Source organism: Saimiri boliviensis, chromosome 16 (assembly GCF_048565385.1).
Source record: "Saimiri boliviensis isolate mSaiBol1 chromosome 16, mSaiBol1.pri, whole genome shotgun sequence".
Taxonomy (NCBI): Eukaryota; Metazoa; Chordata; class Mammalia; order Primates; family Cebidae; genus Saimiri; species Saimiri boliviensis.
This window is the reverse complement of record NC_133464.1, coordinates 44,116,199-44,141,032: the sequence shown is the minus strand read 5'-3', so window position 1 is coordinate 44,141,032 and position 24,834 is coordinate 44,116,199.

Sequence of the window (24,834 nt, the reverse complement as noted above, 5' to 3'; positions counted from 1 at the left end):
TTTTGTGTATGGAATTTATTTTCCATATGCAAAATTTCTTTTTGTCTTAATAAGTAGAAAAAAGTTATAAATTGCATAAAGTCTTCATAAGAGTGTTAATGAAATATTTATATAATTATTTCCTACCATCAAGATGCACATTTTAATGCTTATAAAGTCTAGTTTTATGTATTTTTAACATCTATTTACCAAGAAAAAATTATTTCACTCATATGCTTGTTTTTGGTTGCTTTCAGTTTGGTCAGACCCAGGATTCCTGCCTGGAATAGCTTTCTTAATTTGGTGTTTTTGGGTTTGTCAGTGTGCTATCAGTGCATTCTATATGTTTCCTTGGAGAGCCATCTCAACCGTTGGAAAACATTTGGAAAATTCCTCAGCCAGCCTCTCAACTAATTCTGAATGCTGTCTACATCACACACACACACACACACACACACACACACACACACACACACCCCTAGTCATCAAAGCTAAAGTTTAGGATCCCTCTTTGCCTGATCACTGTGTATTCATGGTCTGAGTTATTGATATTACGGCAGGAGGCACAGCTGACTAATAGCTGATCAGACTATAGCATGGCAGCCCATTTGCCCTTGGTATTTCCTTCTGAAACCCATATGGGGATAAGGAGGATTCTCAAATCTAATCACCTTTGCTGCTTCTTTTCTTCACTATCCCTAGACTGTAATCAATGACTTTTATCTTGTGTATCATGTTCTTTTCGGTTCTTGGATTTAGATTATTCTTGTTAATGGCTTAGAGTGAAATGTGGGATTATCAAAAATCTTTTGTTCCCTATACATATATATATATATATACCAACTGTGTATTCACAAGAATTAAAGATAGACAATTAAAAAATAAATAAATAAAATACAATTCAATATGGGATTAATTTATGAAGTTCCTCTCCATCAGTAGTTGATGGGTTAAAGAATACTGAGAGATTGAAAAAAGACAATGCTAATTTTACTATGCTTTGAATGAAATACTAAGATGTAAAAAAAAAAAATCATCATCAGTACTGCATCTCTTTGGCAGTTCTTCCATAGTCTGTCTAGTAAAGCTGCTATCCCGCTTCCTAATCATATTATTGAATGGCAGAAGCTTTTCTCTCATTTTTTTTATTTTTTGTAAAAATCTAATATTTCTCTAGGCATTGCAAGTATGTATTCAGTAATAAAATATGCAAAATGCATTAAATATTTAAAATGTTTACTTTTAAACTAGTAAAAACCTTTGATTTTAATATTCTCTTCTGTTCATTGCACTTCCTCAGGAGCTACTTCTTCTAATGTTACTTTTGTATTCTTTTTTTCCTCAAAGATGTCATGATCTTATTTATCTAATCACATTTATAGGTAAGTTTCTATATTGGTTCGTGTCTGTGGTAAGAAAATATTTTCTCAGCTCAAAGAAGGCTGTTTATAACCAGGGTAACCACTTTGGACAGCAGTTCTGCCTTACATAATACCTTTAACCTTGTGAAGAAAGAGTTGATATGGCAGGCCTAAAGTAGTATGTTAATACTTGGCTGACATCTAGGAACCTGAATTTCAGCAAGTTTCCACCATTAACTGATGAGTGCCTCATCAGGCCTACACTGTTTGCAGAAACAATGTGATTTATGCTGAACGACTTCTTTACTTCTAGGCATCTGGAATTTGGTTATGTGCCAGGCATGGTGTGCCAGGCATGGTGTGCCAGTGTGATCAAGTTCCAGGAAAGAATCTTTGGACACTGAGTCTCTAATGAGCTTCCCAGATTGACAACATTTCACAAATGTTGTCACAACCCATCGCTGGGGGGAATTTAAGTGCATCCTGTTATAATTTCAGGAGGAGAAGAGTCTTGGAAATGTGTGCCTATTTTTCTCCAGAATTTATACTTTGCTCCTTTTTTTATTTGCTGATTGTGCTTTGTGTCTTTTTGTTGTAAGAAATTTTAGCAATGAGTACAACTGTATGCTGAGTATTGTGAGTCCTTGTAAATCGTTAAACCTAGAGACAACCTTAGGAATCGTGACACAGAGCACTAATTCATTTTTGTTTTCATTCATTGATTCAATCAACAAAAGATGATAGTTTGATATACTTCAACATAGTAAAGGTCACGTATGGCAAACTCATAGCTACTATATACTAAATAGAAGCCTTTCCTCTAAAAACTGTAACATGAAAGAAATTCATATTCATAAAACCACCATTTCTAGTACAAAGGTCTTATGGACAGAAAGTATTCAGTGTTTTCTGAGATAACTGTAATAAAATAACTATTTCCTGAATTGTAGAAAATAACCAAAGAATGTGCGAAAAGGTAAAGAACACTTTGCAATAGATTTTTGGGAAAGAAAGCCAAAATATGCATGTTGGCATTAACAAGCAGACGTTTTAGATAAACAGTATATTTGTAAACTGGCAAATTAAACTTTTCATAATCTACTTTTTATGGTAATATATTATAAAATATAATTCTTATAAAATGTTGGCAGGGAATATTTCAAATTTTTTTGTTCTCTGATATTTATATCAGATATTCTGTGGGTGAAGGCAAACTAGAAGCAAAGCAAGTTTATAACAGATCAGTAACAGTATAAAAGTCAGGAGACACAGCACAATAATTTACCGATACTTACTGGGACAACAAGTATGCTTCACAGGATTCACTGGCATTATTTTCATTGTCTGACTGCTATTTTCATCACTCTCCTTCTTATTAAAGTTTCTCAGGCTGAACACATGAAGAAACATAGAAATCTCTAACAAGACAACTTCTTCTTGAGAAGAGAGGAGAAATTCCCTCAGGAAATACTTAGATTTTGTTTTATTTTATATTATTTTTGATTTAATTTTGTATAAATAGGCCACATGATGCAACAGACGAATATTTGAGGCTTTGACTTTTCTTTGAACTCAAATCTTTATAACAATAATATATAAGACATGAAATACCACTTTTATAAATAAAATGTGCATAGAAGATATTTTTCCCTGACTTTAAAAGCCCTATAAAACTGTTAGAAAGAATACTTTTTTTAAAAAAAGAGTTGGGTAATTGTTTAAATATCTTATTTTCTTAATATTGAGATTTGGTATCAGTGTACAAGAAAAATACAAATAAGTTCTCATTTTAAAGAGCTATTCTTTCCATGTAAATATATATTGTTCTTCGTGGGAGTAGACTTTTAAACATTTTTATATTCAAATTAATTTACTTTCATCCATTTAGGTAATTTAAACACTACTGACTGCAACAGGGACGAATTATAAGTAAATCTCAGAATGTTTAGTCTAATTACGTCTCTGAATGTTATAGATTGAAATCACAGTTAATTTATAAAGTCATCTATAATCCATCATAAAACCACATTTTAAAAACTCTTAGAGTCATTATTTGGAGTTATTTTTCTTAATAAAAATATTTTTCTTAATAAAAATTTGATGGTATTATAAAAATAATTTATAGCAAAAGATTCTGTTCACATGCTGAGTACATTATAAAAACCTTAAAGAATCAATATGAAATTCTTCTTCTTCCTGGTTAAGTAAAATACCATGCTTCAGTACTTAGAAAAGGAATGTTCACAGGGCCAGTAACTCAACATGACATTTTATCTGGACCTGGCTGCACCTCACATTGGCCTCCTCTAAACCAAGTTTAGTGTTGACTAAATTAAGAACAGCAAGTCATGGAGGTCAAGATTAAATTAACTATCTCAGAATTCAGGTTGGAAGACGAAATTTCAAGTTACCTAAATGCTAATAGTTCTGGAGTTTCTTAAGTATACAATTGGAGGCAAACTTATCTTGTATAAGACCACAGTAAGCACAGGGGGAAAAGGTAAACTGCTAACAAGAAGAAATAACCTTCCATATATACAGACTCCACATCAAATATGAAGCACTAAACGTAAAATTGAAGAAGATGGCATTTCAGAGGTTTTACTAAAAGCACAGTGATTACAGTGTTAATTTACCAAATAAGAGAAAAAATAGAATTAGATAATAAAAACAGGATACTCCTTAATAAAGAATGTGATAACGCACAGATAACCTAAATGAAAAAGGAAGTCCTGATAGAAAGTTTAAAAGAGAGCGTGGCAGAGTCTTGAGAGAGTTAAATTTGGAGCTTGCACTGATTTGTATCAGTTTTTCCTTAAAGTGTCAGGATACAGTTACTACGTGAATAACTGTTGAAAAAAAAGTTGCAGACTTTAGTGATGGCATAGATTTTAAAGGAGCCTGTTGCTCTGAATATAACAAATGTAGCAAAGTTGATTTAATAACTGAATGACAGTAATGCTTCTTTATCACAGTGCTGTTTGTTGACTCAAATTAGAGAAAATGTATTTAGAATGCTTCCAGTGGTTAGCATTTATTTAAAGATTATGACTTTAATCTCCAAATGAAAGATGGGTGGTACTGAAACAGACTTAAAATACACCGTATATGTAGATATTGTACTTCATTTTTTAAATTTTTATTTATTTTATTTTTTTATTTTTGAGACACAGTCTCACTCTGTCTCCATGTTGGAGTGCAGTGGCACAATCTCAGCTCACTGCAACCTTTGTCTCTTGGGTTCACGTGATTCTCCTGCCTCAGCCTCCCGAGCAGCTGGGACCACGGGCATGCACCACCATGCTTGGCTAATTTTTTGTATTTTAGTAGAGATGGGGTTTCACCATGTTGACCAGGATGGTTTCTATCTTCTGACCTCATGATCCACCCGCCTTGACCTCTCAAAGTGTTGGGATTACAGGCATGAGCCACTGCACCCAGCCCAATATTGTACTTCTTTAAGAAAGAATGTCCAAATGTAATTTTATGCATAGTTGACTATTAATAAGCTTGTTAATAACTTTCTACATTTTAACATCTATATTTGTCAAGATAAGATAAATTATGACTCAGTAACAAATAAACCTCCATCTGTCAGTGATTTTATACAACAGGGTTTACACTGACTTATTAAAAATCCACTGAGACCATCCAGGCTGTTTCCTTTCATTCAGTGATTCAGGGAACTGGGCTGGGAGTTGTGCAGCGTATGTGGATATTTTGGGAGTTCTAAATATCTCTAGAACATAATCATATTTTGAAAGCCCATGTTTCAAAGAGAATTTTTTTGATTGCTAATATTGGAAGCTTAAGTATAAATGCATTGATTTATGTATTTTGTCAGTGAGTGCTATTGAGTATTTACTGTGTGTTAGACACTGGCAAGGCATGTAACATACTGAGCAAAACAGACGTTTCACTTGTTCTAAGAAAGCTTACAGTATGGGGTAAGCTTTTGGGAGATAGTATATAAGCAAACCATCAAAGAATACCACAAAATATAATTTCAAATTGTGATAAGTATTATTTAATAGCAATGAGGATCTGTGTAAACATACAGTAGTGCTTCTATTTTGACAGGTTTAAAAAAAAGAAACTAAGAAAATGTTCATTATCTAAAAGCTTAATAATAGATAGAGTGGGAGATGTGCCTTACCCTGTAGGACCAGAATGTCTTGAGAAAAGTATGAATAAAATCCCTTAAAGCTTAACTGAATAAATGTCAGTTTATTAAGTGCATTGTAGTCCATCTTAAAGATGGTATATTTGAAATGCAATAGACAATATTCAAATTTTATGTGTGTGTGTATATATACATATGTGTGTTTGGTTTTGATCCCTCTGCCTCCAGTGAAATTAATTGTGCTTAACATTAAGAGGCAAGTGTTGAGTTCAGTCAAGAAACTGACAATAGATTGGATGAGGCTCTTGGCAGTAGGACATGGAGTTTTTGTTTCAATCGCAGAGAAAAACATCAACAACAAACCAGAAAGGCTACATCTAGTTGTAAATATTTCATCTGTCATCATCTATTTCAGTAGGATACCTGGCAATAAAGGGATATGTGGGGTTACTTAGAAACAGGGAAATATGAATGTTTGTGGAGGGGGCAGTATATAATCTGAGATTAACTCTATTCATTCCTGACAATAGGACAATAAAAGTAGTAAATAGCTCTCAACTTGTTTTTTTTGTTGTTGTTTGTTTGTTTGTTTTTAGCATCGGTGTCCCACTAACAGGTAGCTTTATGGCTTCATTTGGTAATTTCTCTGGTTTTCTGCTAAAGTATTATCAATTTAAGTTTACATTTTCTGCATTTTTAAATCTCTGCATAGGAGACTAGTTGCAAAAATGGCCTCCATCTTCATTCACCCGTTAACCAACTCCAGCATCCATATCCTTTGCAATGAGCCTCTTTAGTTGTTCACATCAAATGATGCATTTTGTTCCTTACCAATTGAATATGGTGTGGACTTTAAATTTTCTTTACACATTAGACAATTGGGAAATTATGTACTAGTTTTGAGACTGCTGATTAGAAGATGTTGCATGATTCCACTCTCTCTCTCGCTCTTCTGCTTTCATTCTGAGATCAAAGCCTAGAAGTCATGTTCAAGGAGATACAATAAGAAGAACCAAGTCAGTCTAGTATTTCTAGCTGGGGCTTCAGACATGTAAGAGAGCCCACTGAAAATCAGCAAAGCTGAGTAACAGTTAGAAAGCCAACCACAGCTGCATGGATGGGCTCCAGTGAGCCCAGCTCAGTCAGCAGAATCACCCACCAAATACACAGACTTGTGAATAAAAATAGCTGTCTATCATTGCAACCCATGAAAGTCTTGTGATTGTTTAACATACAAAACTGTTGTGATTATATATAACTGAGAAGGTAATAATTCTTGTATAAGTCAGAGTTCTCCAGACAAACAGAATAGTTATCTATTGCTTTGAAATAAATAACTGAATAGGTAAATATATGGATGGATAAAGATAATAGATGATAGATGACAGATAGATAGACAATAGATAGATGATACACAGATAGATGATAGACAGATGATAAATAAATGATAGATAGATAGATAGATAAAAGATAGATGATAGATAGATAAAGGGAGATTCAATAGGAAAATCAGCTGATATGATTTTGGAGGCTGAGAAATCCCACAATATGTTTTCTGCAGTAGAAAAGCCAGTGGTGTAATTCAAGCTTAGTCCAAAGTTTTGAGAAGCATGGGAGCTGATAGTATAACTGAGGCTAAAGACCTGACAATCAGCCTGAGAGTGCAAAGGGTATAGGGGTAAGTCCCATGGTCTGAAGGTCTGAGAATGTGGAGCTCTCATATCCAAGAGCAGGAGAAGATGTATGTTCCAGTTCCAGAAGAGAGAGCAAATTCACCTTTCCTTCATCTTTTTATTCTGTTTAGGCCCTCTGAAGACTGGACGATGATTGCCTGCAATGGTGAGCAATCTTAATTTCTGTCTACTGACTTAAATTCTAATCTTCTGGAAATGCCCTCACAGGCAGAAATAATGTTTTATCAACAACCTAGGTATGCTTTAACACAGTTACATTGACATAAAATTAACCATAACAATTCCTTAAAATTAAGATATTTATGAACATATGCTTTTAATGGCAAGGTGTATGTTATATACTGCCAGTTTTATTTCCCAGAACAAATATTACAATTTTGGGTATAGAATGGATTATTAAACCATGTGATTGATTCTCTGATGTCTCAAGTTTCTCCTAAATTTTAAGGATTACAATTATTTACTCAGTATTCTAGGCTTTTATGTTATAGGGGCTAGAAGAAGCCTCTGAAAAATTTTTACTGAAAGAATAAGCAAATGAACAAATGCAGACTTATAGTGCTTGCATTCTTCTTTTCTTTTTTTTAACTGATTTTGAAAACAGAAATCTGAAAACATAGAGCTTTATTTATGTGTTTCTCCGAATGACTGTCCTGGACACCACCTCGAGAATTGCAATGGCCTCATAATCAGTCTTAACTAGGCCTACTTGAGAGAGTACTATAGACACAGCCTGGTGGAGAAGAACTGAACTGTTTAAAACAAACGTTTTGGTCCCTTCCTGCTGCTCCTGGCTTTCTCTCATAACTATGGTCTGAGTCAAATTCATTTATTCTATTTTTTTGTCCTAATTTATACCATTCTTTTTTTCTCATGTGTGTATGAGTCCTTCTAATCAGAATTCGCTCATTGCTCTACAAATAAGTTTTTACAAATAAGACTCACGTTTATGGATACTGAAAACAACTACAGAGTTGTGTGGCACAAGGCAATTATTCAATATATAATGGTCTTATCTCCCTTCTCAAATATTTGTGGTTTATATCTTTAAAAATATTAGTATTCTATGAAATAGTCAATACCTATTTAACAGAAAAAAATAAACAAAATTAACATATGGAGTTGGAAATATGGAAATATTCTTAAGTATTGACTTAGAGACATCCACATTGTGGTCCAACAGCTGTGTAGGCAGAAGGCAAAAACTAAATTACTAAATACTATAGGAGTTGGAACCCCAAGAGTAAGTAAAGAGAGAAATAATGCGAAACATGTTCCTAGGTTAAGGTCATATCAACCTATTATTACATAACATTTAAATGGTAGTAATACTGTCCTGAAAAACATTAATAACAATTAATTTGATTGATTATAGGATAATAAAACTAAAAATAATTAATTTTTTGGTATATAGTATATGTTCCCAAAATAGTGTTTGTATTCAATACAAATATAGTAAATTTTGTTTTGTTTTGGTTTTATTTTTTAAAATATGAGTTTATATTTAAAAGATTTTAATGTAAGTTGTTTCACTTAAAATGTACCAGAGATATACTCTCAATCAAGATAAATTAGATATTAATTTAATCTATTACCTTTTAATAGTTTGAAGTTTTATAAAATGAATTTAGTGTATATTCAACCATTTTGTTACTTAAATATCAGTGTTATTACTATATTTTTTCTGTTAATTGCAGGTCATGCCTGTATCTCTCAATTTTTGGTATGTTTATATTAGTAAAATATTTCACAGAAGAAAAATCCTGGTTCCCAAAGCACATATATTTTAAATTTTAATAAATACTACCAGATTACTTTCTAAAATGTTGTAATTTACATTCTTGCCAACAGCGTGTAAGAATATCTACTCCTCTATACCTCTCAGTGCAAAGATGACAAACGATATTTCATTGTGGATTTAATTTGCATTTTCCTGACTTCTAGTAATGTTAAATGTCTTACAATATGTTTATTACCCTTTTGCACTTTCTATCATGTAAATTACTTGTTCATATTATTTACCATATTTCTATTAAGGCGTTTTACTTATAAATTTATAGGAGCTATTTACTTTAAGTTAAAAAGGGTACTTTGTATTGCTCTATCATACATGTTAATGGTATTTTCTTCCTGTGGCCGATCATTTGTTTTTTGATATTATGTACAGTGTTTTTTGTTTGCTTACCATATGAACCCTTACATTTTAGTTTAATCAGTTATTTTATTCCATTTCTTTACGTATTTTTGGTTATATTTCCTCCTTACCAGGAAAGGCAATCTAGTGTTTATTAATTTTGAGTGTGTATTAGTCTGTTTTTACTCTGCTGTAAAGAACTACCTGCGAATGGGTAATTTATAAATAAAAGGGGTTTAATTGGCTCACAGTTCGGCATGGCTGGCGAAGCCTCGATAAACTTACAGTCATAGAGGAAAGCAAAGGACAAGCAAGAACCTTCTTCACAAGGCAGCAGGAGAGAAAGAGTGAAGGTGTAAGAGGGACACACGTTTAAACCATCAGATGTTGTGAGAACTCGCTCACTGTCAGGAGAAAAGAGTAGGAGAAACTGATCCAATCACTTCCCACTAGGTTCCTCCTGTAACACCTGCAATTGCAAGTCAACATGAGATTTGGGTGGGGACACTGAGCCAAACCATATCAGATTGTTTATATTTCTGTCACAAACTAGATAGAATAAGAGTTATTAAGCCTTTGCCATCTCAAGATGATAGCTAAATCTCTACATTTTCTTATGTTGCAAATGAGTTTTGCATTATAGCACCAAGTAATGAAATTGTGTAGAAATAAATCCCATTCAGATTTGGCTGTGGACCAGCCTAAAGGAAAATAATATTATGTCAATTAGACATCATCTTATTAGACTATTAGAGATTTTCCACTGAGTGTTGAAGAAGTAAGCTGCAACGTTTTGAGAGGGTCACATGGGTAGGACATGAAGGCAGCCTCTAGGAATTGATGGTGGCTCCAGCTGATAGTCAACAAGAAAATAGGGACTTCAGTTATTTAGCCTCAATCAACTGAATTCTGCCAACAATCTGTACTTGGAACAGAAACCCAAACTGCTGATGAGAACTCAGCTTAGCCAACATTATTTTATCTTAGTGAGACCCTGGGCAGAGTACCAATTTAGCCATGCCTGAACTCTGAACTCTGGAAACACTCGGTTCTCTATTCTGCTCCGTTGATCCATGTGTCTATTTTTATACCAACACCATGTTGCTTTGGGTACTATAGCCTTGTAATATAGTTTGAAGTTATACTAAGATAAGAAACTTGTAAATTTGTGCTGAATTATTATACAGTAAGAAAAAAACTAATACATAAATTCTCACCTTTTAAGACCATAGGAAAGGAGAGGTTCTTTACCTCCAATTACTGACTTTGAATTTTCTACCATTTTGAGTAGGAATAACAAGTTATTTGATTTAGAGAAATAAGGAAACTTAGCATTTCTTAAATCTGAATAATTATAATAATACCTGTTCTCATTATCCTAAAGATAATAAAATATTTCTATCTTTTAAAATTTTATAGATTTACAATAAAATAATTATAAAAGGTACAGTATCTGCTTTGTTCAAAGTTTTAAATCCATACTAGCAGCAAACGACTGAACTTCTCAGTACTTTAGTTCCTTTACTGACAAAAGAAAACTGGTTGGAAGAATAACTGACTTACTAGTAGCAATGATTACAACAGCTCCTAGTATGATCTGAACATTCAATAAGTATTAACTAAATGGCAATATTATTATTGTTACTACCTTGTTGAGTTATCCAATCTATATTGGATTTGTTTGGAATACTTTGAAAACTATGGATATAAATTATTGTCTTACAGATGAATAATCTGCTGACCCATTTAAATTTCCTGTGTATTTAAGTTTTTGCTTTAACTGTATTGCTTTCTACTTCATTTATATCTTAATTGTACCTAGTTCTAGACTCTCTTCCATGTATCGATTTGCCTACCTCTTCATGGATACTATGCTAGTTTTTATTTTGTTTGCTTATATCAACTTTTAATTTTGAGTATGAAAAATTTAAACTCGCTATTGCACTTTTTCTTTTCTATTTTGTTTGTTTGTTTGAGATGGGATCTTGCTCTGTTGAGTGCAGTGACGAAATCTTGGCTCCTTGCAACTTCCACCACCCAGGCTCAAGCGATTCTCCTGCCTCAGCCTCCTGAGTAGCTGGGATTACAGGCATGCGCCACAATGCCTGAATAATTTTTGTGTTTTTAGTAATGATTGGGTTTTACTATGTTGGCCAGGTTGGTCATGAACTCTTGACCTCAAGCGATCCACCCTCCTCTGCATCCCAAAGTATTGGGATTACAGGAATGAGTCATGCGGCCGACCCACTTTTTCAAGATTTTTCTTTTTGTTTGCATTTAATTTTCCATATAAACTTTGGCAACATTTAATCAAGCTTAAAAATAAAATTCTGAGTAATATATCATTAAATTTTGTATTTCCTTTCAGTATCTTTATGGTAACAAGTCTTGTCTTACTGCAAAAAGATTTATCTACCATTTGTTCAGAACTAAAAAAGAAAAAATTAAAGGATGTTCCTATGGGAATCTATAATCTTCTGCTTTCTCAGTGTTTATGTTTCTGATAAATTTGACATCATTCCAGGATCTAGGAATGGAGCATGTTACCTAGACTTTGCCATAGCCACAATTACTGCCTAGTGATGCACACTTCATCTGGAGTGGTCCCATCAGCTTTCACTGAACTTCAAAACTGAAGATGTGCTTTTTTACCTGTTGAGTTGTTTGAGGTCCTTGCAGATTCTGGATATTAGCCCTTTGTTAGATGGATTGTTTCAAATATTTTCTCTCATTCTGTAAATTGTTTGTTTACTGAGTTTATTATTATTATTATTATCATTTGCTGTGCCAAAGTTTTTTAGTTTAATTAAGCCCCATTTGTCTATTTTTGTTTTTATTGCATTTCCTTTTGAGGACTTAGTCATAAATTTTTTGTCTAGACCAATGTCCAGAAAAGTTTTTTCCTGGTTTTCTCATAAAATTTTTATAGTTTCAGATCTTACATTTGAGTCTTAACACCATCTGAGTTAACTTGAATACAGTGAGAGAGAGGTGTCCAGTTTTATTTTTTCTGCATGTGGATATCCAATTGTTTCAGCACCATTTACTAAAGAGGGTGTCCTTTCCCCAGTGTATGTTCTTTGTCAAATATCAGTTGGTTGTAGGTATGTGGCTTTATTTCTGGGTTCTCCATTCTGCTCCATTGATCTATGTGTCTATCTTTATGCTAACACCATGTTGCTTTGGGTACCATAGCCTTGTAGTATACATAGTTTGAAATTAGGTAATGCGGTATCTCCAACTGTATTCATTTTGCTTAGAATTGCTTTGGATATTTGGGTGCTTTTTAGTACCATATGAATTTTAGGATTGTTATTTCTAAATCTGTGCAGAATGCTGTTGGTAATGTGATAGGAACTGCACTCAATCTATCAATTGCTTTAGGCAGTATGCTCACTTTAGTGTTATTGATTCTTCAAATCCATAAGCATAGGATGCTATTTCATTTGTTTGTGTAATCTATGATTTTTGCATCAGTGTTTTGTAGTTCTCCTTGAGATCTTTTACCTCCTTGGTTAAATACAGTTATAGGTATTTCTGTAGCTATTGTAAATGAGATTGGATTATTGATTTGGTTCTCAGCTTGATTGTAATAGATATATAGAAATGCTACCGATTTTTGTGTTAATTTTGTATCCTGAAACTTTACTGAAGTAAATTATCAAATCTAGGAGTCTCTTGGGAGAGTCTTTAGGGTTCTCTATTTATAAGATTATATCAATAAACAGATAATTTGACTCTTTTCCAATTTGATGTGTTTTGTTTCTTTCTCTTGCCTGTACCCTGACTAGGACTTCCTGTACTCTGCTAAGTAGAAGTTGTGAAAGTGGGCATTCATGCCTAGTTCTAGTTCTGATATGGAATGTTTTAAACCTTTCCCTATTTAGTGTATCATTGACTGTGGGTTTGTAAATACATACCTTTTATTATTTTACCAAAGCTAGTTTGGTAAAAGTATGTATCATGAAGGGATGATGGATTTTATTGAATGCTCTTTCTGTATTTACTGATATAATAATATGGTTTTTGCTTTTAATTTTGTGTAGCTGGTGAATCACATTTGTTGTGCATATGTTGAATCATATTTGTATATGTTGAATCAACCTTGCTTCCCTGGAATAAAACCCACTCAACTGTGGCATGTTATGTCTTCCATGTTGTGTTAAATTTGTTTTGCTAATGTTTGTTGAAGATTTTTACATCTATGTTCAACAGGGATATTGGTTTGCAGTTTGTTTATTTTGCTGTGTCCTTGCCTACCTTTAGTATCAGGGTGATGCTGTGTTTGTAGAATGAGTTAAGAAGGGTTCTTCCTCCTGGGTTGTCTTTTTTTTTTTTTTTGACAGAATCTTGCTCTGTCACCAGGCTGGAGTACAATGGCATGATCTCAGCTCACTGCAATCTCCATCTCCTGGGTTCAAGTGATTCTCCTGACTCAGCCTTCTGAGTAGGTGGAACTGCAGGTACATGCCACCATGCCCAGCTGATTTTTGTATTTTTAGTAGAGATGGGGTTTCACCATGGTTGATGCGGATGTAGAGAAAGGAATGCATATACACCATTGGTGAGAATCTTAGTACAGCCTCTATAGAAATCAGTATGAAAGTTTCTCAAGTAACTAAAAATTGAACTATGCTTTAGGAATTTCATTACTGGGTATTTATTCAAAAGAAAATAAATCATTTCATCAAAAGACACTCTCACTCATATGTTTATTGCAGCACTATTCATAATAGCAAAGTCATGGAATGAATATAAGTATCTATCATAATTGGATAAAAAATGTGATTTAAAGAAAAAAATTGCCATTAAAAGTGGGCAAAAAACATGAACTCACACTTTTCAAAAGGAGGTATACACGCAGCCAAAAATCATTTAAAAACCATGATATCACTGATTATTAGAGAAATGTAAATCAAAACAACAATGAGAGACCATCTTACACCAGTCAGAATGCCTATTACTGAAGTCAAAAAATAACAGATTCTAGCTAAGTTGCAGAGGAAAAGGAATATTTATATTATGTTGATGGGAGTGTGAATTAGTTCAACTATTGTGGAAAGAAGTATGGTGATTCCTCAAATATCTAAAAGCAGAACTACTATCTGATTCACCAATCCCATTACTGGGTATATATCCAGAGGAATATAAATCATTTTACCATAAAGACACATGCACATGAATGTTCATTGCAGTACTACTCAAAATCGTGAAGAAAAGGAATCATCCTAAATCCCCATAAATGACCAGATTGGATAAAGAAAATGTTGTACATATATGACATGGAATACTATGCAGGAATAAAAAAGAATGAAATCATGTCTTTTGTGAGAACATGGATGGAGCTGGGGGCTATTATGCTTAGCAAAGTAATGCAGGAACAGAAAACCAAATACTCCGTATTCTCACTTATAATGGAAAGCTAAATGATTAAAACTCATGAACACAAAGAAGAAAACAATGGACACTGGGGTCTCCTTGAAGGTGGAGGTTGGTAGGAAGGAGAAGAGCAGAAAAAAACAACTATTGGATACTAGGCTTAATAATTGAGTAACAAAATAATCTTCACCACAAACCCCTATGACACAAGTTTACCTATAAAACAAACCTTCACCAGTACTCTGGAACATAAAATAAAAGTTAAAAAGGTTATAGATATATCTCACAGAATACTACTCAGCCATGAAAAAGAACGAAGTCATAATTTTTGCACCAACATGGATGAATCTGGAGGCCATTATCCTTGATGGAATGACTCAGAAATGGAAAGGCAAAAACCAGATGTTCTCACTTATATGTGGGAGCTGAATGATGAGTAAACATAGACATACAGAGTAGAATAAAAGACATTGGAGTCTGCCACATGTCACAGTGTGGAATGAGAGTAAGAGATGAAATATTATCAATTGGGTACAATGCACATTATTGGGGTGATGACTACACTAAAAGCCCAGATTGTACCATTGTGCAATATGTCTATGCAATACAATTGTCCTATGAACCTACATCCATTTTTTAATAAAAAAACAAGGACGTGTAATGCTGGAGTTGATGTTACCATTGTCATTCTAGAATTATTTTACAGCAAAGTTTAGAAAACCTAATGAACTCAACTGGATGTTGTTTATAACTAAAAATAGATTGACAAAATGGATGGCTGCTTTACGATTGCTATTTTTGTTTGTTTTTAAGTGCTAATATAATAGGATATTCTTTACTGTGCTATCTTCATCCTACTTCAAAATTCAAGTTTTGATACCTATTCAGTTCTATCCCACTAATTACACAGGATTCTAGCTCTTCCTGAAGCCTTTGGTTGTCTAGATATTAGAAGGAGAGAGGCCACATTGGGTAATAAAAATGAGACAGAGAAGAATTCAAGTTTGGTATAGATGGGCTTTGTTTTTGATGGATAGGAAATAAGCTAATTAGGATTGCAGGGGCATCCTCTTTGGGCATGTATGGGGAGTCACGTGGCAAATGTTCTGGGAACCAGTAATGGGAAATGCTCCATCAAGTGAAGACTGGTGCATTAGTGAATGCTCAGCTCCTAGGATTAACTATCACATAAACCATTTTTTCTGGGAAATGTCCTCTAGATTAACTCACATGATAGCTGGCTCTCTCCCCTCTTAGGCAAATTTTGTATTAATAGTTATGACTCCCAGTTGAGATCTACTGATATTAATGTAGTTCACTTCTTCTCAGTACTCTATTCCTCTCTTGCATTGATTTCCATGCCTTACTCATGAAATATCTGTTCTTTATTTTTTCTTCTGGCAAAACTGTTACTATGTTTTGCTTTGCTTTTCACAGACCTGGATAGCTTATTGAAACAATGCCTTTAAAATATTAACAAGTAAAAAAAATAGTTTACCATTCATTGAATACATAAATAGTGTTTGCATCCTGTTAAGAAGTGAGAAGAAAATGCCATCTTTTTAGTTTAAAAATAAATGGAAATATTAATACTATAGTTTGCTTTACATAAAACAAAAACCCTGAATACTCTTTGCCAGCTAAATTAGCAATAGCCAACTAAAAGCAGACATGAAATGAAGCCACAAATTTGCCTTGATAAAAAATTTATATCATTCTCAAAAAAGAATTTAGCAAGAAAGGTGCAAGAAATATATAAAGAGGGTTATACATTTTCATCCATTTTCAAAAAGTATAATCTTATACTCCAGAAACTCAGCTACCTAGAAGCTACTGCTCTTAATATTGTAAACTGGATAAAGCAGGAAAAGATATGAAATTAAACAGATGTCTGTAAATTATACAAAGCTAGTCAGAATTGAGCATATATTGCTGCTATTTTAAAATCTCTTGTTGTTTGAGGCTTCATATTGTCTTTGCTACCATGTTGGTTTTTCTCTAAATGGTGGTATCCCATCCCATGTTCTCTCCATGTTCTGAAAATTTTTTAGGGATCTCTGATGCTGAACATTTCCACTGCATATCTATGTCTTTGTTGTTCAATTTATTATTTTGATCTCATTTCATATTTGTAAGTTTTACTTCTCTAGGTGATGAAAAAGTTTCACTTCTACTATCTTCATGGAATCTGTTACAATACAGATTTTTAAATCTGATTCTTAGACCCATCACCTCTCAAAGTTTTCAAAAACTATGTACTTTTGATCAAAAGCAAATAAGGACAGTTTTAGTGTCATGAAAATTTTACTGTTCAGATACTATATTTGTATGTGTGTGTATGTTTTGTCTTCCCATTTTAGGAAAAGAAAATCAACCATGAATATAAAATTATCACAAAATGATCTTTACTATTTATGTGATAAATGGAATAAGAACTTTTGTCTGTTTACATTCCATTTATATTATGGCAGCTAACAATTAAATGTCTGTTGACATCTGAGTTCTTCTATGATTTAGATCTTTTAATGTTGATCTCACTGATCTACCCTCAGATGCCTAGAACAGACATGGTGCACAATACTTAACCTAAGAATATATGAGACTTCTTTCTGAGTGAACAAACAAATGACAACTGACAATTGACTGTACAAGCAGACTTCCAAATCTGAACATTTTCTTATGAAAATAATTGCTACCATTTAATGAATATAGGTCATGATCTAGCCTTAACAATTTCCATTGTTCACATAGATTTTTATTTAAAAAAACTCGTCATCTTTATAAATGAATAAAAATTTAAAAAGTTCTTTAAGTTGTTCATAGACCAATAGCTAACAAAGAGGAAATCCATAACTAAAAATCCCCTTTTGTCCAAAGACAGTTTTCCCTGCAAGGCTATGCTGCCTATTCAAAGATAATCACTACTTCCTAGGTAACATTGGCATGCTAATTGTCTGATACCAAGTAGATTATTTAGTTCTGACAACAACACTAAAATGTAGACTTTTTTTCCCTCTTTTTATTGTTGAGGAAAGTATTACATTTGAATTACACACCCTTCAAGTGGAAGAGAAAACTTATCCTCCTTTTGCAGCCTCGCGAAGGCTAAGGCAATTGGGTGTTGAGGTTCTTCAGACAAGACCACTAAAAACAAATGTGAATACTCACTTTTGTATTTCTTCAAAAGATAGGTAATTTCCATTCCACCATAGAGAGAGTATTCAAAAATCCTTCAGCTCTTTTCCTTTGTATATTGTTTCACATACCTATCCATTTGAGGAGCAACCTGGCTAATTGATGAGCCTAGGAGAAGGAAATTCTGATACAGAGCTTAAGGTTTTCTGAGTCTTCACTCCTTGGAGTGATCTCTTCTTTGGATGAATGTGTTCTGTCTTCTATGATGGGTCTCATGGCCCATAATGCAGAGAGGTCTGCAACCCTTGCTATGCCCATGGCTGGGTAAACACTCTGGATACCAAACAGCAATAAAGTGTTATGATACCCTGTTGTGTCTTGAAAATCTAAGACAAATTTTCTAGTTCGGCTTTTATCAAGTAGATAACTGGTATTTTGATCTCCATCTGTGACACTTCTGAATGTCAGTTCGGGGGAGAAAGGGTGATCTCCCTAAACTTCTCAAAGTTATCACGTCCTTTTTCAATCAAGGAATTCTAAACTTAGAAGGTCTCCATTAATTCTTTGAATATTGTGGATCTCCATCACATACAGATAAAAGGACTAAATGTTTGTGAGAGCACTTTATTAGTAGTAAGGACTATAAAATGTTTACTGACTATTTTACATTGGGTTTGAGTGAAGGCAGGCACTTAGCAATAATGACATGTAGTCTTCATTTATCCATTAAAAAGAAAGAAAATTCTGTCCAAGAAAAATGGATTCTGGAAAATGCTAAAACATGCTGAAGAAAGAACATAAAAGACTGTTGTAGACCACAACACTTAAACATTAATATTATTTTGTCAGTAAGGTTATAATATGAGTAAATAAGTTAATGTTACTTCTAGACAATTATTTAAATTTAAATCTGGAAATGACAACATAGGTAATTTAGTTGGATCCCTTAGTTTCAAAAAAATAGCTTTCAACCATAGCAATTAACTGGCGTCCAAGATGCCATTGCCCTTGTACCCAATAGCAAGAATAGAACCAAGGGCTTTCTACATGAGAATCTGTATATGTCACACCTATTGTGGGCTCTAGTGCAAATGCTACATCTCAATCAATGTTAGTATGCTCCTTTCCCCACTTTGATTCTACGATTAGGATACCCATACTCCAGTTTCTCCTATTTCTTTTAAAAATCAGAGATTTAAAACTTTTCATATGGGCAAAGTGAGTGTATCAGGTGAGTAATTTTCAAAGAGATGGGGGAAAAAGCAAAAAAGCTTTTATTATCAAAATTTATACTGTTTCAGAGGGGAAAAAATAAGCAAACATTGGATTTTGCTGAATTGTAAGGCTACTGCATTTAGATGAATAATTGTGTTCCTGAAATTGTTTTGTTGGGCCACATTTATAAAATAAAATTGTATTCTAAATAGATAGGAATGGCTCAATGTGGACTAAAAAATGGCCGCCAGATTTTATCGAATTGAAAACCTCTCAAAACATGAACACTAAGTCCATTATCCACCTGCTGGCAATTGAAAAATATATTTTTTCTTAAAAGGAAAATTTTTAGCAACTATTGTAAATTTCTATAGAATTTTGACCAGTGTTTACTGGTGTAGGATTGGAAATGTCATTGAACATGGGTGTGAGTGTGAAAGACAGTGTTAGAATGTGAGTTGCAAGGTTCCCATATAAGAATAAGAGCACCTGTGAGCATAAATATGAGTTATGTGTGAGTATAGGCAAGCAGACCCTCATGGAATTAGGAAAAAATCTTCTATATATAGGGATGATGTTTGATACATCAATACTGAATAGAATCTTTGGTGTTCCTTTTTTGCACATGCTTTTTGGCTAAATGTTGACTCTGCTTATATAGTTTGAGAAATCACTCATATTTCTGACACTCTTCCTTTCTCCCCCTGAGAAGCCCTTCTTTAGATTATGATCTTGATAAGAAACCACTGGTTTGTCTTACTGTTTTTCTTCTTTTTTCCTTCTTATTGGCAGATACAACTGTTGATACTATCTTCTCAATTGTGCAAATGTTGTCTAAAAGACAAATCTGACTCACAGGTGACATTATGCATATGCAAAAGTCTCAGCTTTAGGCTTTGAAAATGTAGCACTTCGTTTTGCTCAAAAGAGATACATCATTTTTTTATTGCAACTGCTGGGTCAGGATTCTGTCCTTTTCCACAGCACTTTGCTATTGTTTAGTCTCAATAAAATTCTTTTGTAGATTTGATGCTAGTATTCAGTCATTTCATGAAAAAATACTTTTTTCATTTGAATTTTTCTTATTTATCCTAAAAAAGAGGATTTCCTTCCATTCTTTCTATCATGCAAATGAATCTAGAATCTATAACTTAATAGTTGTTTTTTTTTTTCAGTTTGAACTATATGTGATCTTATGGAACAATTTGAATTTTAACATTCATTTATAAAATCCTTAGCATAACATACAATGATAACTTTTAACTGAAGTTTTAATTAGCTGAGGTAAGTAAACTTCCATTTGATATCTACTTTTAATTGAGTATGAGTCTATTTGTTTCACTACAAATTAATTTATACAAGGGTTATACAACTGGTAATGGTAGCACATGTTTGATTTGACAAGTTTTTTTTTTTTTTGAAATTTGAATTTGAATAATTTTAAGAAAAACATCAAGTCCTAATTTTCTAGGTTTCTCATCACTTTCTGTTTTATGAGCATGCATATGCATCATTTTACCCACTTGGCCCTCAAAACTTTTAAGAGTGAGATGCTCCAATTAAAGGAATGTTAACTACAAATATTAAAAAATGCAAAGAATGCAGAACTAGCTGTGCAATTAGAACAACTTGAAAAGCTAAAATCTCACTAATAATAATATAAAATGTAACTATAATTCCTGATGAACTCATAAATTGTAACACAGTAAGATAATGAGGGAAAGGGAACCAGACACTATTTCTTTTATCTAGGACACCCCTTGGAAGAAGTGGGAATTTAAAATCTGTGATCACAGAGCAAAGTAAAGAGAAAAAACATGCTACCCTCCAAAAATACATAATTTTTTAATAGAAGACAGAAAACAACAGACAGAAATAGGATGTTGGGAGAAATGTGGAATGAAGACACAAAGTAAGGAAGATAAAAGTCAAAAGATTCTGAATAACCTTACTCAGGGCAAAGAAGCAATTCTTTGGTTTCACATATATTTTCAACTTCCTATTTAGTTTATTCACTTCTATAATCCATATATATTTCTCTTATATTTTTCCATAGTGTCTATTAATTTCATCCTTACTTGAATGGAAATCACCTATTATTTTGCCAGAGTGACTGCTATGTGTGAGGGCAGAACTTTCCCACTGATGTCCCATGTAATGTGAGGGCACAATATTGTAAAAGTTTTACATATTTTAATACAAGAGAATATCAAGCACGGTTTACAATCTCTGTATATTTTGGTGCAGGACACAGGAATACATGTCCATGACCTCCTTTGAAGGTAAACAGACCAATAGATATACAATCACAGGATAAAGTTACTCATTAACATTCTTTTTTTTTCTTTTCATTTAGGTCAAATTATATATTTTGAGTTCCCAGCGTTTTAACGGTGTTTACAGATGACGTTATAATGATATTATTATTTGGTTGTACCCCAGTGGTATATAAAGTTGTTGAATTAAAAAATATTTGATGTGATTTAAATCTAATTCTGAATATCGTTCAACTATGTTAGCAGAAACAAATAAAACAAACTCTAGTAAACTCACCAGTTGGTAAAAGAGCATGGGATATTGAAGTCTTTCCTTAAATTGCACTATTTTTCCTTTTATTCTGAGTTATGATATAAACAACACAGAACTTTTCTATCTTTTTAAACATTTTTTGTAGTGATCTAACCTTTAGTAAGCTAAACTTCTCAGTTCAAATTCAGTTTATAAAATGGCATTTTCCAAAGAACAGGAAGAGTCATATTTAGAAAACATAAGTGCATCATCCAAAAGTCGATGTGTGCATTTGCTATTCATTTTTCTCAATGTTCTTGCATCATCAAAAAATATCTTCCTAGGTGCTATAGCCAGACTTTTTCCCCCCATTCATATATGAGCAACATATCCCTGTTGGATAAGAATATTCATTGTTTCTTTCTGCAAAGTACCTTAAAATTCAGCTAGCATTTCATACTTTTTTTTACATGCTTGTAAAAAACCATCTAGAGAGAAGTATATTTTGTCAATAAAATCTGATTATTAAACTTTTTGAACAACCACCACTGAAAACAAAAGCCAAAGATTAGAGGATGGTGGAAATGTGTAAAATGAGATCCATAAACCTATTCAAATTCTAAACTATATTAAATTTCCAGTGCAAGTTAAAGAGACCTAATAATGCTCAATACTTTGATGTGCTTAAAGAGGTGAGCAGGCTCAGTTACTTCAGCAAAACAGTAATGCAGGTATATTCAGGCTTTCATATCCATGGGTTTGCAGAATTTTTTTTAAAGGATGGGTTGCATCTTTACTAAACATGTACAAACATTTTTTTGTCATTATTCCTTAAGCCATAAAATATAATAATTATTTACATAGCATTTGCTGTCACGAGTAATCTGGAGGTGATTTAACGCACGTAGATAGATGACCTATGATGTACATAGCTCATAAACAAACAACATGCCATTTTAAAAAAGGGACTTGAGCATCCATGGATTTTGGTATCTGCAGGAGGTCCTGGGATCATTTCATCATGGATACTGAAGGATGACTTTATTTCACTTCTAAGAGATGGTGTTCCTGAGTAGGCAGCCTTTGGGCAAAAGAAGTCAACAGAAGGTTTAACAAATGCATCTCAGTCGAAACATAATCTATTTATAATAAACTATTTGCCTAATCCTATTCCTGGCATCTGTGGGCTGGGCTTCAAAGTAAAACAAAGACAAATAAAACACCAAAAACAATTACCTAGAGCCACAAAGTTATACACTGCTAGAAAATAAGAGCAGTGGGTGGTCTTCACCTGGTTGTGTCCATCAAAGACAGGCTTGGAGCTCTGTGAATCAGGAAAACAGCCAACAGCACAACCCTCCTTATGAGTATTGCTCAGTAGAAACATATATTCCGAAAAGCAAACATAATGACAACAGCCTGCTTTATATATGGACTGCATATCTCCCTTATTCATAGCTTTAGCATATTATGCAAATCCCTTTTATTTTAAGCTTCAATAATGAATCATTTTAGTACTGGATGAATGAAATTTAAGGAAGCTGCTTTCTGTGGAAATTGACAAATTTTTATCTGTGCAGCTTTTTCCTCCTTTTATATTTTTATCATGATTTATGATGTTTTCTCTTCTACACTTTCTTTTCTGTACATATATTTGAAAACAGAATCAAATACTACCCTTACGTACATGGGATGGATTGACAGGGCTTGCCAAGGTGCTGGTGGATCAGGTTATACCAGCAATATTGAGTTATCTCTTATCTAGTAAACCTTGCCATGTACAGAGCTATGTGCTAGATAAAAGAATAATATAAAAACAACCCTTCTTTGTGTAGATTTGTTTTTTTGTATGTCTAAATATATAACAAGATATATATGTATATATGTGTGTACTTTCTTCTTAAACACTGTGTGTGTGTATGCATGCACACACGTATGTGTGTATGAGTAAGAACAGACATTCTAATTAGAAGGTTATCTGCTTACTGTGAGCTATACTAGGTTTGAGTGCATACATAATCAAGTTAGGCACAGTTGGAGCTGAATATTTCTTCATGAGTAAGGAGTGAAAAATTTGGAGAACCCGAAGAAAGAGATTGGGATCAGGAAGGCTGTATAAGCAAAAAGGGAAAGAAAGAGAGTAAAGGTAGTCCTGATTATGGCTAACCACAGCACAGATTTTAGGTGATAATAAGAGGATTAGAATTTGTTTGCCACCAGCATTTAATTTAGAGCTTTCTATTCCTAACTATATAATCCTCAGTATATTTGATGTCTCTCTTCATTGTGTTTATGTATGAAATACATGTTACACAAAACATGTAACAAATAATGTTATCAAGACACATGGAGACATTACCCAGCTTAAATTTAGTATTTGCAGTTATTATTTCTTCCCTGGAGATTACCATTATCCCAATTTCCAGTTTTCATACATCTGCATGCTTATACATATATAGATGGAAAGTTATTTAAATTAATATAGTAGGCATTTTAGTGTACTTAATCTTCAACCTGTGATATGCTCTATTTTATTTTTGGAGAGGTTATTTTGAAGAGTCAGTTTATTTATTAAGTACAAATAATTTTTATAAATTCATTTATTGTATTGATTTAATCATTTTCTTAATTTCTCATTTTTTGATTACTGGTTTGAGAATTATTACATTATATTTCTATTCCTTTAGGGGTTATCCTTTAAAATTTAGTATGAAGACTTGAGTCAGTAAAGGCTAAAGTTACTTAATATTGATATTTTATTCCTGAAAAGTAAAATAATCATGGAAGTGAGAATGCTCTGCTCTTCGCACTCACTACTCTTTCCATCCCCAGCTGTGTGTTTTCTCTCTCCTTCTCTCTCTTTTGTTCCCTAGCCCATCAGATTGCTGAAGTCTGTAGTCCTTCGAACATCCCAGTGTTGTGTAAGGGTCTTAGTCAAAGCTCTCTAACTCCTTCAGGACCTATCCAAGCCTTATCATTTCCCCCTCTTCATTCCTGAGAGCTGTGACTCTTCTTCCTCTGTGGTCAACACTACCAGGAAGTCTGATTCTCTACATCCAAAATGAGCTTTAAATAATCCACTCTTGTCAAAGCCTCATGGATTATTCAAAAATTGTCTGAGACTTTAGAGCAACTATTTAGATAGTCACATATTCCAATTTACTGGGGGTCTAGTAGTTGCACTACAGATGATCCCTTTTTGTAGGTAGATCAAGTGAGTATTCTTTTTTCAGAACATGTTGCTAATGCATAATGACTGTGTTGCTTAGCAGAAAATATGGCATAAAATAGGCCATCCAAATTTAT